This window comes from Martes martes (assembly GCF_963455335.1).
Source record: "Martes martes genome assembly, chromosome: 10".
NCBI classification, from domain to species: domain Eukaryota; kingdom Metazoa; phylum Chordata; class Mammalia; order Carnivora; family Mustelidae; genus Martes; species Martes martes.
The window spans coordinates 55,362,505-55,375,066 of NC_137898.1; positions in this window are offsets into that span (position 1 = coordinate 55,362,505).

Genomic DNA, 12,562 nt, shown 5'->3' on the forward strand with positions numbered 1-12,562 from the left:
GGTCTCTTCAGTCTGGGACCGTCTGGCCTTGGAGCCCCGAAGTCAAATCAGCTGTCAGACTGGGCTGGGGCTGACCGTGGTGGGGGACAACAACTGTCACATTCGGGCTTCCTCTGTCCCCTGGATGTTGGCACCTATAGAATTGACTTGTTATTTTTCCTTTTCTTTGCCAGTGGCCCCGTTTTATTTCCTTTATACCTTTATGAATACACCTTACAGGAGGGTTATTTTTGGAGGTCAGCAATTTCATATGATTAAACCTCAGTAACTATGTTCCTTTCTTAATGTAGATTATGTGGGATAGGCCCAGACTCAGGAAAACAGAAAACATATTATATGTAAGGACAAGAGGTTGTGTATGTCAGTGAGATGGAAAGTGGGGGAGGGAGACAAACAGGAAATATTACAATTATTACATGAATGAGCTGCGAGTAATGGACTTTTATACAGCAAATACTATGTTTCCAACAATAGTTTTGATATAATAAACTGAAGGATTTCAGTAGAGTCGTAGAAAAGGTAATGAAAAGGGAAGGGAAAAGAAAGAACAGATTCCAGAGCTGTGGGTGATACAGGGGATTTGTTGCACAGGGTTTGAAATATAGTTCAAACTAGTGGGGATGCTCCTGGGATGTGAATATAAGAGAAGGCATCAACCAACAAGTGTGTGGGGACAGGTAAGCAGCATTCTCCTGACTCGGGCAAAGGGCAGTGAGCTCAGAGGATGACTTATGGTCTCAGGGATGATTCCCTAAACCTTGGAGGATCTCTGTTCCCTAACTTAGTAGGGTACAGAGCTCTACCCACCAGTGAGTATGACAATGCCTCCATAACAGATACCAACCAGAGTGATTGGCCTGGGCCAAGTCAGGCAGACCAGAGTCTCACCTCCTACCGATAAAATTAAAAATAATAAAATAGTGCTGCCTGAATGTTTTCATGTCTGGTGCGCCAGTGCTAGGACCCCATCTTTGGACTAAACAGAGCCTGCCTTTTGCATTTCCATTTTAACTCCAGTGGATGATCTATTTTAAAGTATTTTTGGCAAAGGGGACCAGTAGCAGTGAAGCCGGGAGTACAGCATTGAGAGGCCTGGACACCTGGAGCCATCATCCCTTGGCCAGTTTGGAAGAGGTTTAGTTCTTACCCTCTCCAATACATTTACAAAGTCATTCAAAAAGCTTTGATGGAAAGAACGTGGGATTTGAGGATGGGTCCCAGCAGCTCTATATTATTGTGCTTGGCAGGAATCTGTAGGTGTGTGACAAGGAGGGAGGAATGGGATGAGCCATGTGGGGTTTTGTGATACCTCAGCCAGAATCCCAGCCAAAGCTCTGTATACTGAGGTTCTCTCACGTAGGGGATGATTCTGTCATGGCTGGAGTCCTTAATTAGCCAATGTGAACAAGACATCAACCTGGGAGGAATGTAACTAGTTCTCACTGTCCAATAGCAACCCCCTGCCCCCGCCCCAACCATGACTCATCCTCCACACCCATAAGAACGAAAGCCCCAATTTCCACCTGCAGGTCTGATGCAGCCTAATAGCCTGTGAGCACTGAACTTATTACAATAATGGAAACAACAGAGTCTTCCTGAAATTGTCCCTAAAAGGACGGCCACCTCAGCTCCTGCGGTATAAAAAGTAGGTAGATTGAGAAAGCCCCCAAATGTCAAATGTAGGCTAGATTGCAACTCAGTCTCCTGAAGCACAGACTCCCTGCCTCTGACAAGAAGCATGTTTGCTCAGGGTCCCAGGGAATACATTTAAAGGGGAAAAAATAAAGTACTGACCATTAAAACTACAAAGGAGGTCAACAGAAAACATACACACCAAGGTTTGCTGCTTCAGTCTGAATCTATTCTGACTTCGCTTCTTTTACCCAAAGAGCTCTTCTTTCCTTCGGGATTCCCCGCCGTATTCCTTGTCACATTCGTTGGCCTGCACGTGAAATCCGTCGTTTTCTGTGAGGAGCTGTCTTCTTATGGAATCACTGGTGTCAGCAGAACTCCTCTCTCCCAGAGTCATGTCCTCTAGCACAGAGACCCTACTTGGACACTGAGCAAACCCAAGGCTACACTGTTTGATAAAAATCAAAAGAACCAGTGTAGCATTTCTCTCTTCCCTAATTGGCTGTAGTTTTCAGCTCACCAAATTGTCTTCTATCTCTTGCTTTACAGGAGCAGTGGAAAATATCTGTTCAGAAGGAAACAAGTAAAATTTTAGGCTGGGACATGTTCCATAGAAGTGAGATCAAAGTTTTTATGCATTACCTTATATTCCCAGAAGATAGAGCTCATGTTATGTGGGTACCACCATTTTTTTTTTCCATCCCCAGAGAAGGGATGAGGTCAATCTATATTAACTCTTCTCCTTTGAGATGGAACATAGCTTGGTGGTTTCAGTTGCCTTTGGATATTGGATCCCTAGGAGACTCAGTCTAGACAATTTAGACACAGTCGGCTGAGACAGAATTCTCAGAGACCTGAGAATGTTCCTGTACATGTGATATTCTTTAATTAGTCTATTTGGTTAAACTTGTACCATTATTGTATAAATACAATTAATGTTTTCTAGTCTCGACACTGAAATTTTCGACTTTTTCTTCCAAAAATTTCTTACTCAGGGGAGCCTGGATGGCTCAGTTGGTTAAGCACCTGACTCTGGATTTGGGCTCAGGTCATGATCTCAAGGTCGTGAGATGGAACCCCACATGAGCTTGGGATTCTTTTCCTGTCCCACTGCCCTTCTCCCCCATCCAAAAAAAAAAAAAAAAATTCTTAGCTGTTCTTTGCACTTTACATTGCCAAAACTGTATAAGCAGTTTCTAAATTTATAAACATACACACTTTGAGTTTTTATTTTGATTGCAGTGAATTGGTATATCAATAGGGGAATACCTGACACCTTTATAAAACTATATCTTTATAGTATAGATGATATACTGTATTAGTAATGTAGTCTTTTAATTTCCCTAATAATGGGTTTAAAAACTAACTCAGAAAGATATCTGTATACCCATGTTCATTGCAGGATTATTCATAACAACCAAGATATGAAACGTGTGTGTATGTGTGTGTGTGTTGTAATATTATTCAACCATGAAAAATAATGTAATCTTGCCATTTGTGACAACACAGATGGACGGCAAGGGCATCGTGAAATATGTTAGAAATATGTCAGAAACTGTGAAATATGTCAGAGTAAGACAAATATTATATGAACTAACTTAAAAATACACAGAACAGACTCGTGTTTGCCAGAGGCAAGGAGTGAGGGGTGGACAAAATGGGTGAAGTGGTCAAAAGATACAAACTTCCAATTATGTAATAAATAAGTCTTTGAGAAGTAAGGTACAGCAAGGTGACTATAATTATAATGACTAACTAGACTTATTGTGGTGAACATTTGCAGTGCATACAAATATTGAATCATTGTGTTGTACACTCGAAACCGATACAATGTTATATGTCAATTACAACTCAGTTAAAAATACATATACTCTTTCCTTGTGGCATGCAGAATATTTGCTTCTTATAACTATTATAAAAAATTACCACAGATTTCATGGCTTAAAATGCCACAAATCACGTAGTTATCTTACAGTTTGGTAGCTCACTTCAGCCTAGGTCTGAGTTTATATCAAGGTGTTAGGAAGGCTGCTTCTTTTTTGGAAGCTCTAGAAAAGAAACTCTTTCCTTCCTTTTTCTGTCATCGAGAGTCCCCCTTCTTCCATCTTTAAAGAAAGCAATATTACTTCTGCCCTTCTTCTGTATCCAATTCTCCTCTGATTCTCGCCTTGAGCTTTCCTCTTCCACTTTTAAGAATCTCTATGATTACTTTTGAGCCAGCTACATATTCTGAAATGATCTCCGTATTTTAAGGTCTACTGATGAGTTTCATCTGATAGTCATCTTAATCCCTCATGGCTATGTAACCTAACATAATCACAGAGGTTTAAGATGGGGACATCTACCACACAAAGCTTCAGAATTTGCAAATTATGTTCGTCAAACAAACTTACTGTTCCTGATTAATTTAGTATCTAGTTATATTGACAATAATAGATGCATTTAAACATCTCATTTTGTTTTGTTCATTTCTCCTTGCTTCTTAATGACTATTTTGCATATTGAGGGTATATTGTAGTGTGCATATATAATGCCTCTTTTCACAAGTCCTGGTGGTTTGCACCATGGTTCTGAGGGGGAGATTCCCTCTGATGTTTCTCTTTCTTTTTGACTTCTTTGATGTGCTCATTCTTCTAGTTACCTCGTCTGACTCTCCTAAGCACTCTGTCCTGAGCCGAAGCTTAGTGTGTTGTCTTCTGATCCTGATCAGCAATCATTTCATGGAGATCACTGACGGTCATTGGGACAGACGGAAGTTTTGCTTGGTTCGTTCGGGCAGAATGTGTCTCTACCTTGTCACATCCCTAAGTAAACCACTTCCTATAAATGTAGTTCTTGAAAGTGGTTTGATGCCAGCTTTTGGATGTGTGTGTGTGTGTGTGTGTGTGTTTAATTTAGGTTTTAGGGCAGGAATCCCATCCCTCATTCTTAGCCTCAAGTACAGACCTCAGTTTTGATCTTCTATGTGAAAGAACTGGTCAAAATCATACAGGAGCTAATTTCCTTTTTAGGCTACTACCTTTTTCTAGATCTGGAACACAGAATATTTAGGGATTTGTGAACCCTCTTACCCAAAATCCTTGTTTTATTTTTTTCTCTTGACCCACAAAATGTCATTAGTGTTTAGATATCACAATTCCTCAATATTTATTTTCCTGGAGCCTAAAAACAAATGTTTAATCTATTTTCCCCCATTTTTCTATTAGTTTAAAGTGAGAGAGAAAGTTCCATTTGTACCGTTTCCTTCTCATAGACTAAAGACAAAGTACCTCTGTTCATATCTAAAACGACCACTATCAAACCTCTCAGCTCTCCTTCCCCACTAGGGTGATGCCTTTGGGTACAGGGAGTATAGTAGAGGAATAGTTAAAGTGTTCAGAAAAGTCTTCTCCTGCGTTCCAACACATCATGTCTCTGATATCGCCTGCCACATTCTCAGCTTCATACTGCTATTTCCTCAGCCACGTTGGAGCTGCTTACAATTTATTTGAGAACTAAATCAGATCCATATATAATGTCAAGGTGTCTTAGTGTCAGAACATGGGTTGAATAGGAGGCAAACATCACGTTTCCTACGAACAGAATGTGACTTTAAGAGCCACAAGCGATGTGACTGCATGCCAAAATAAAAGCCAATGCTCTATAAGGAAAGTCAGTAAAACAGATATTAAATGTGAAAAATACAAATATAAGGTCTTTAGAAGAAAGCATAAGAGACCATGTTTACAATCTTGAGTAGTTAAAGATCATAAAATAAAGATTTTTAAGCCCAAGATGGAGCCACTCCTGCCCCAGGTGCCACAATAGGGCACCGAGACAGTAAACGTTCTACCTCACCAGACTCACAGTATATCCAGTCAGCCAGGCCCCAAACATCAAGCCAACACTGGGTCTTCTAACTTGCACAAGGTTGACTTTGTGGCCCCTGGCCAGTCAGATATTTTTTATTTGCCTCTTCCTTGTTGTTTATTCTTTGTCCCATGAAAGCTTTTTGCCTTCAGCCCCATTTTGTGGTTGTCTGAAAGACTATCCACTTCATGAAGTATTTAAAAAGCTTGAATGTAACACGCATAATCACTAAATTGTTTTCTTTTTTTAAAAAATTTTTAAAGATTTTTACTTATTTATTTGAGAGAAACACACACACACATACATAGGCGCGCACACACACACACACACACACACACACACACTAGCATGAGCAGGGGGAGGGGAAGGGGGAGAAGCAAATTCTCTCATGAGCAGGAAGCTCAAATCCAGGCTCAGCTGGTGGGGTCAACCCCAGAACTCTGAGATCATAACCTCAGCCAAAAAGCAGACACTTAACTGACTGAGCCACCCAGGCACCCCAATAAATTGTCTTTTTTTTTTTTTTAAGATTTTATTTATTTATTTGACAGAGAGAGAGAGATAGATCACAAGTAGTCAGAGAGGCAGGCAGAGAGAGAGAGAGGGAAGCAGGCTCCCCACTGAGCAGAGAGCCCTATGTGGGGTTCTATCCCAGGACCCTGGGATCATGACCTGAGCTGAAGGCAGAGGCTTAACCCACTGAGCCACCCAGGCACCCCGTAAATTGTCTTCTTTAATCATTTTTTCAATAAAGATTTTCTGAAAGGTGACCAGAAATAATTAACTTTTAGAAAATGATAAAATGCATAAGGAGTATAACCAATAATATCATAATAACTTTGTGTGGTAACAAAAGGTAACTATACTTATGGTGAGCATTTTGTAATGTATGTAATTGTTGAATCACAGTGTTATACACCTGAAACCAATATAATATTATACATCAACTGTACTCTAAATCAAATGTTTTAATACTCAAATACAATTTTTTAAATGATAAATTAAACTTCAAAAACTTTAAATTTCTTCTCAACCACAGACACCTTTAAAAACATGCAATATAAGCCAAAGAGAAGAAAATAGTCCAATATTCACCAAACATCTATTTGACAAAGGTCTTGTATCCAGAATCTATATAGAATTCCACAAATCAATAATAATTAAAAAAAACCCCAAACAATCTAATTTTAATATGGACAACTGATTTGAATAGACATGTCATTGTAATTTTAAAATTGAGGAATATTTGAACAGACCTGAGGTAAAGTTATGAATGGCCAAATTTGCACATGAAAAGTGCTTGCCCTTATGAGTTCAGGAATATGCACATTAAAATCATAATGAAGTAGAACTAAAAGTCTCTTCAGTGCTTACAATTACTGACTTACAGTTTCACACATCGGCAAGGATACCCAGCAATCTGAAACCTCATATGTTTTTGGTGGGTGTTTAGGATACTATGACAACTCTGGAAGAAAATCTAACACTTGTCTTAAAGTGAAATATATACCTACACAGCAACAAGAAATGCAACTTTCAGGTCTATTCTCACAAAGAATTAAGCACATGTCCACCACAAGAAGACTTGTATAAAAATGTTCATAATAACTTGATTCATAATATCTAAAAATTGAAAGCACTTCAAATGTGTCTCAACAGGAGAATGGATAGATGGTATATATTCATACAATGTTGTGAATGTTAATCAGCAGTAGAAGAGAACAAACCACTGATACAGAAAAGGATAGGAATAAAGAACAAAAATGTTAAGTTAGGTGAAAGAAAGTTTATACAATGAAGTTTATGCTGCATGATTCCATTCATAAGAAAATCCAAACTGGAAAATTGAGATTCAACTTCAAGCAGTTGAGAAATTCATTCTATCAAGCTAATCTTCCCATAGATAACTTAAAATCATATGGGGGGCGGGTAGGGAGGGGAGAAGGGAAAAAAACCTGAAATCACTGTAAAATAATAAAAGAAAGTCAGAAACCAGAAGTGAACATGCCCTCAGTAAAAAAGGAAATAATTGTGGGTGGGTTTCCTGTTTTTGTGTCTTTTCAACTGAGAGGTACAAGGTAACACAATTAATATTTATAGGAAAGCTCAATTTGTTGACTAGAAAAGTAATTTAAAAAACAAAATGCGAACGTACCACATATGCCAGAAAGTGAAGAGAAATACCCACAAAAGAAAGAGTTCAAAAATTCTTTGTATAAATGCTGCCCACATATCTGAACTACACGTTTGAGGAAGACTCCATACAAGCTAAGTACACTTACAAGAGCTGAAGAGGTATTTTAGCTACCACATACTGAAGAAAAGAAGATGGAATTTGAGATCAGCCAAGCAAGCTGCCCGAGAAAAATAAATTTAATCCAGAAAACTACAACAGAATCCAGATTTTTTTTTTTTTTACAATATACCATTCACAATTTCTGGAATACAGTATGCAATCTAAAATTATTAGCCATACAAGAAAAATAGAGAAAATATGACCCAGGCACCAAAAAAAAAAAAAAAAAAAAAAGAGAGAGAGAGAGAGAGAGAGAGAGAGAGAGACAATGGAGAGTGATTCCAAGATGAGTCAGACATTTGAATTAGTGGACACAGTTCTTCTCATTTCTTTTTTTGTTTAAGATTTTATCTATTTATTTAAAAGAGAGAGAGGGAAAATGAGCATGAGTGGGGGGGGGTGGGGGCAGAGGGAGAAGCAAGCTCCCAGATGATCAGGGAACCAGATGTTGGGCTCTATCCCAGGACCCTGAGCAGAAGGCAGATGCTTACCTGACTGAGCCATCCAGGCACCCCAGTGGCCAGATTGTAAAGCAGCTGCTTTAACTATAGTCAAAGACACAGGATAAATTTGTTTCTAATGAATAAGTAGGAAATCTCAGGAGAAAAATAAAAATTATTTTAAAATAATGAAAAGTATAAAACTATAAAAAGAATAACTGAAACGTTAAAACCACTAAATGGGCTAAGGGAATGATAAGAGATGAGGGAGAAAGAGTAGGGAATTTGAAGATAGATTAATTACAATTATCCAATCTGAGAAAAGAAAAAAAAAAAAAAACAACAACTGGATACCCACCTGCAAAAGAAGGAAACTGGTCCCCTGTCTTACACTATATGCAAAAATCAACTCAAAATGGAAAAAACACTCATTTATATACCTTGAAATTGTGAAGCTCTTAGAAGAAAACATAGGGAAAAATCTCTCTGACATTGATCTGGTCCTGACTTTTTTTGGATATGACACCAAAAGCACAGGAAACAAAAGTGAAAAATTACAAGAGGGTTGGGAATGGGGAAAAACAGTTGCAAATCATGTCTCTAATAAGAAGTTAATACCCAAAGTAGTATAAGAGGTTCAAACAATTTGAGAAACAAACAAACAAACAAACAAAATTTTAATAAAATAACTTTCCCATGGGTAACTCCAAATCATGTGCGTGTGGGGGGGAGTTACAGTTGCCAGCAGCTGAGGGCTGAGGGAAATGAGAAGATGTTGGCCAAAGGGTCTAAACTTATAGTTATGCAGGGCAGATAAGTTCTGGGGAGCTAATCTAGGGCATGGTGACTAATAGTTAACAATACTGTATCGTAGGGGTGCCTGGGTGGCATGGTCGGTTAGGCATCCGACTTTGGGTTCCAGCTCAGGTCATGATCTTGAAGTCCTGGAATCAAGGTCCCTTGTGGGGCTCCACTGCTGTTCAAATTCTTTCTCCCTTTGCCTCCTCATTTACCCTTCACCTGCTCATGTCCTCTCTCTCTCTCTCTCTCTCTCTCTCAAAGAAACAAATAAAATGTCTTAAAAATACTGTATTGTGTACTTGAAATTTGCTAAGAGAATAAATCTCAAGTATTCTCACCACACAAAAAAAGTAACTCTGTGAGGAGACAGATACATTAATCAGCTTGATTGCGGTCATCATTTCACAGTATATATATATACATCAAAACACTGTTTTGTAGACCTTAAATATATATGATTTTTATTTGTCCATTGTATCACAATAAAGCGGGAAAAAAATCCAACTTGAAATGGAAGAGGAAAAAAAGAAAAGAGTCTCAGTGACTTCTGGGATAAAATAAGAGAAATAATACACATTTAATCGGGATTCCAGAATTTAAAGTAAAGGAAAACAATATATATTTTAAAATATTTAAAGCGATATGAGCCAAAAAAAGAAAAAAAAGGTCCTCATGTTATGAAAGACCCTAATTAGAACAAATACAAAGAAAATCAGAGGTAGTGCGAAGGGCAAACCCGACAACGGACACCTGGACGATGAGACGATCTGGAGCTCAGAGGATCTGGGGAGGGCTAAGCAATCAGGCATGAGAGTAGCTGATTAAAAGCAATAAGGCAAAATGAAAGTAATGGTGAAGCCTTTAGTAGCATCAGGAAGAGGCTCAAACAGGAGGAAGTGCTCTTCACGTTCACAAATAACAGAAGTAAAACCGGTGGATTACTGAAGCGGTCATCAGTACAAGTTTATCATGCACACTTCAAAAAGACGGTTTGCAAACCAGGAGCACTCAAACCAAAACACGGTATGAGGCATGGGAGTGTATGAAGCAGCTTGTATGGGGGAAAGCTTTGACTGTTGATTCTTCACAGTGATTGGTTATAATTTTAGAATTTCCTTATAAATTGCAGGGAATTGATCAGTGGTTCCCCGAGATCAACCCGGGGAGAACAGTTCAAGTTTTGCTTCTGATTTCCAAAAACCTAAGCAAGAAGTGACCCAGATCAAGGTAGCCTTGCAAAATCAGCTAAATTCAACTTTCCATGGCTAAACTGGTTTTGTCCGCTTAGACAAAGGCTGAATCTATGACTGATTTTAACAGTGCCAACTTCCTCATTCCATCTCCCCGTCTGGGGTCAGAGAGATCAGAACAGACATGGGGTTGTCTCACTGCCAAAGAACCCTGAATGCAAGTCTCCCGCTGTTTTATGAAGCCCATGCCTGAGGGAACTTGAAGAGGGCAGGGCTAGGAGAGGAAGAGTACTGAGAACTGAGCCCGAGTAAAGTGTCCTCCCAGTTTCCCAATAAGGAGACCACCAAGTGAAGGCTTCTGGGCTAGCACAAGAGTGTGGCCTGCCAGGGGGCCGGGTCCCTGACCACAGCTTTCTCCTGAGACTGCCATGCATGGCTGTGCACCACATCATGTGTGGGAGGGGGTTTTTGCCTTGGGAGGCCTGCCCTGTGAAGTAGAGTTTTCTCAATCGCCGAGGGAGGGGCCTGAGAAATTACACATAGGATGTCGGCCTGAGCTAAAATCCTTCATTTCATTCCTTAAATTTTCAGGACCCAAACTAGAAACAGGCTACCCCATCACGAACCCTAATGGGTGCGACTTGGAGGGGTTCTGTCAGGACATGAGTAATTAGTCTGAGGCAGCAGGGGACCCGACAAGGATCAAGAGCCCTCTGAGTAGGATGAGACCTGTCTGAAGAATTGAATGTAACTACGAGTCTCCACAGTTACCAAGCCAGAAAAAGATGTCTCATAGCCAGTAGGGTTTACTTTAGAGAGCCAGGACGCTTCTTCCCTATTTCTATGGGAATCCTTTCCCATCTGGTCCAAGGCATTGAGTCAAGCATAGCACGACTTTGGGCATAGCACAGCTTCAGGCTGTTGTGAGGCTTTCAGAGGGACTGAGGTAAGATCAGGATGGTCAGGTTCACATACAAGAAGTATAATCCCAGGAGGCCCATGTGGTCACCTTAGAAACAGGGTTCACAGAGTGAGGACACCCCAAGCGGGACATCTACTCATCGTGCAGCAGGCTGACCGAGCTCCTGCCCTGTGGTACCCAGTCCAGACCGAATAATTCTGCTTAGAACTGAGTGGTTTCAGGGGCGCCTGGGTGGCTCAGTTGTTTAAGCAACTGCCTTCAACTCAGGTCATGGTCCCAGAGTCCTGGGATCGAGTTCCACAGCGGGCTCCCAGCTCCATTGGGAGTCTGCTTCTCCCTCTGACCTCCCTTCTTGTACTCTCTCTCACTCTGTCTCTCTCTCTCAAAATAAAAACAAACAAACAAACAAACAAACAAAAAAAGAACTTTATTCCAAGGGGGCTACTACAATGGGGTGCTGTAGTGGGGGAGAGAGATTAGCCCAACTCTGAATGCAATAAGGGAAAGTGAGGATTTAGAGCCAAGGAGTAGGATCAGATGTTAGATGTTTTTGGTGGGTGTTTAGGATACTATGACAACTTTTTTTTTTTTTTTTTTTTTTTTTTTCAAAGGCCTTCCTCACCTGAATTCAGAAGACTGGACACATACCTTTGGGCTCTGGGATGGAGGACACTTTACTCTCCACATTTAGTTGACAATCAGGTTCTGCTCACTGATTGTTCCCTTGGACAAGTGTGGGGTCCTCTCTGCTGAGCATCCATATGAATCATAAAAACTTAGTAGGAGCAGAACGGGTTTTTCTCCAAATGCCCCATCTCCATGGGGAAGCTTGTTTTATATGCCAGCCTAAAGTTCTCTAGAGGCCCAATGAAACAGCCAGGCCATTTGCTATAGCCCCCAAATCAGGGAGGTTTGCAGTCCTCCACATGCCCCACAAAAACGTCCCTATGGTGGCTTGGGTGCAAAGGATTAGCAAAGATGTGCACAGACAATTTATCAATACCAGTAATACATTCAGCAGTGGGGGACATCACAATAGAAGGCTGCAGGGGCCCAGAGACTCCTGCCCATCGTCAGGCTTGGGCAAAGTCTTGGGTGGTGACAATTGTCTCCTTGATCGAACTCAGTCAGGATCCTCTGAACTCTCTTCTCAGCTGGGCCCTGACTTTCAGGCTTCTGGTATCCTTCTCTGCGTTGTCTAGAATCCTGCTGCATTTTCTAGAAATTCCTACTCCTGGTCTGAACACCCTTCAACATCTTATCACCCTGGCCTGCCTTCAACAAAAATTCTGTTGGTCATTTCAGCAATATTTACCCTTTTATTGATTTTCTAGTAATATTAGTAATTTTCCATCTACTAACATCTGATCCTACTCCTTGGCTCTAAATCCTCACTTTCCTTTATTGCATTCAGAGTTCGGCTAATCTCTCT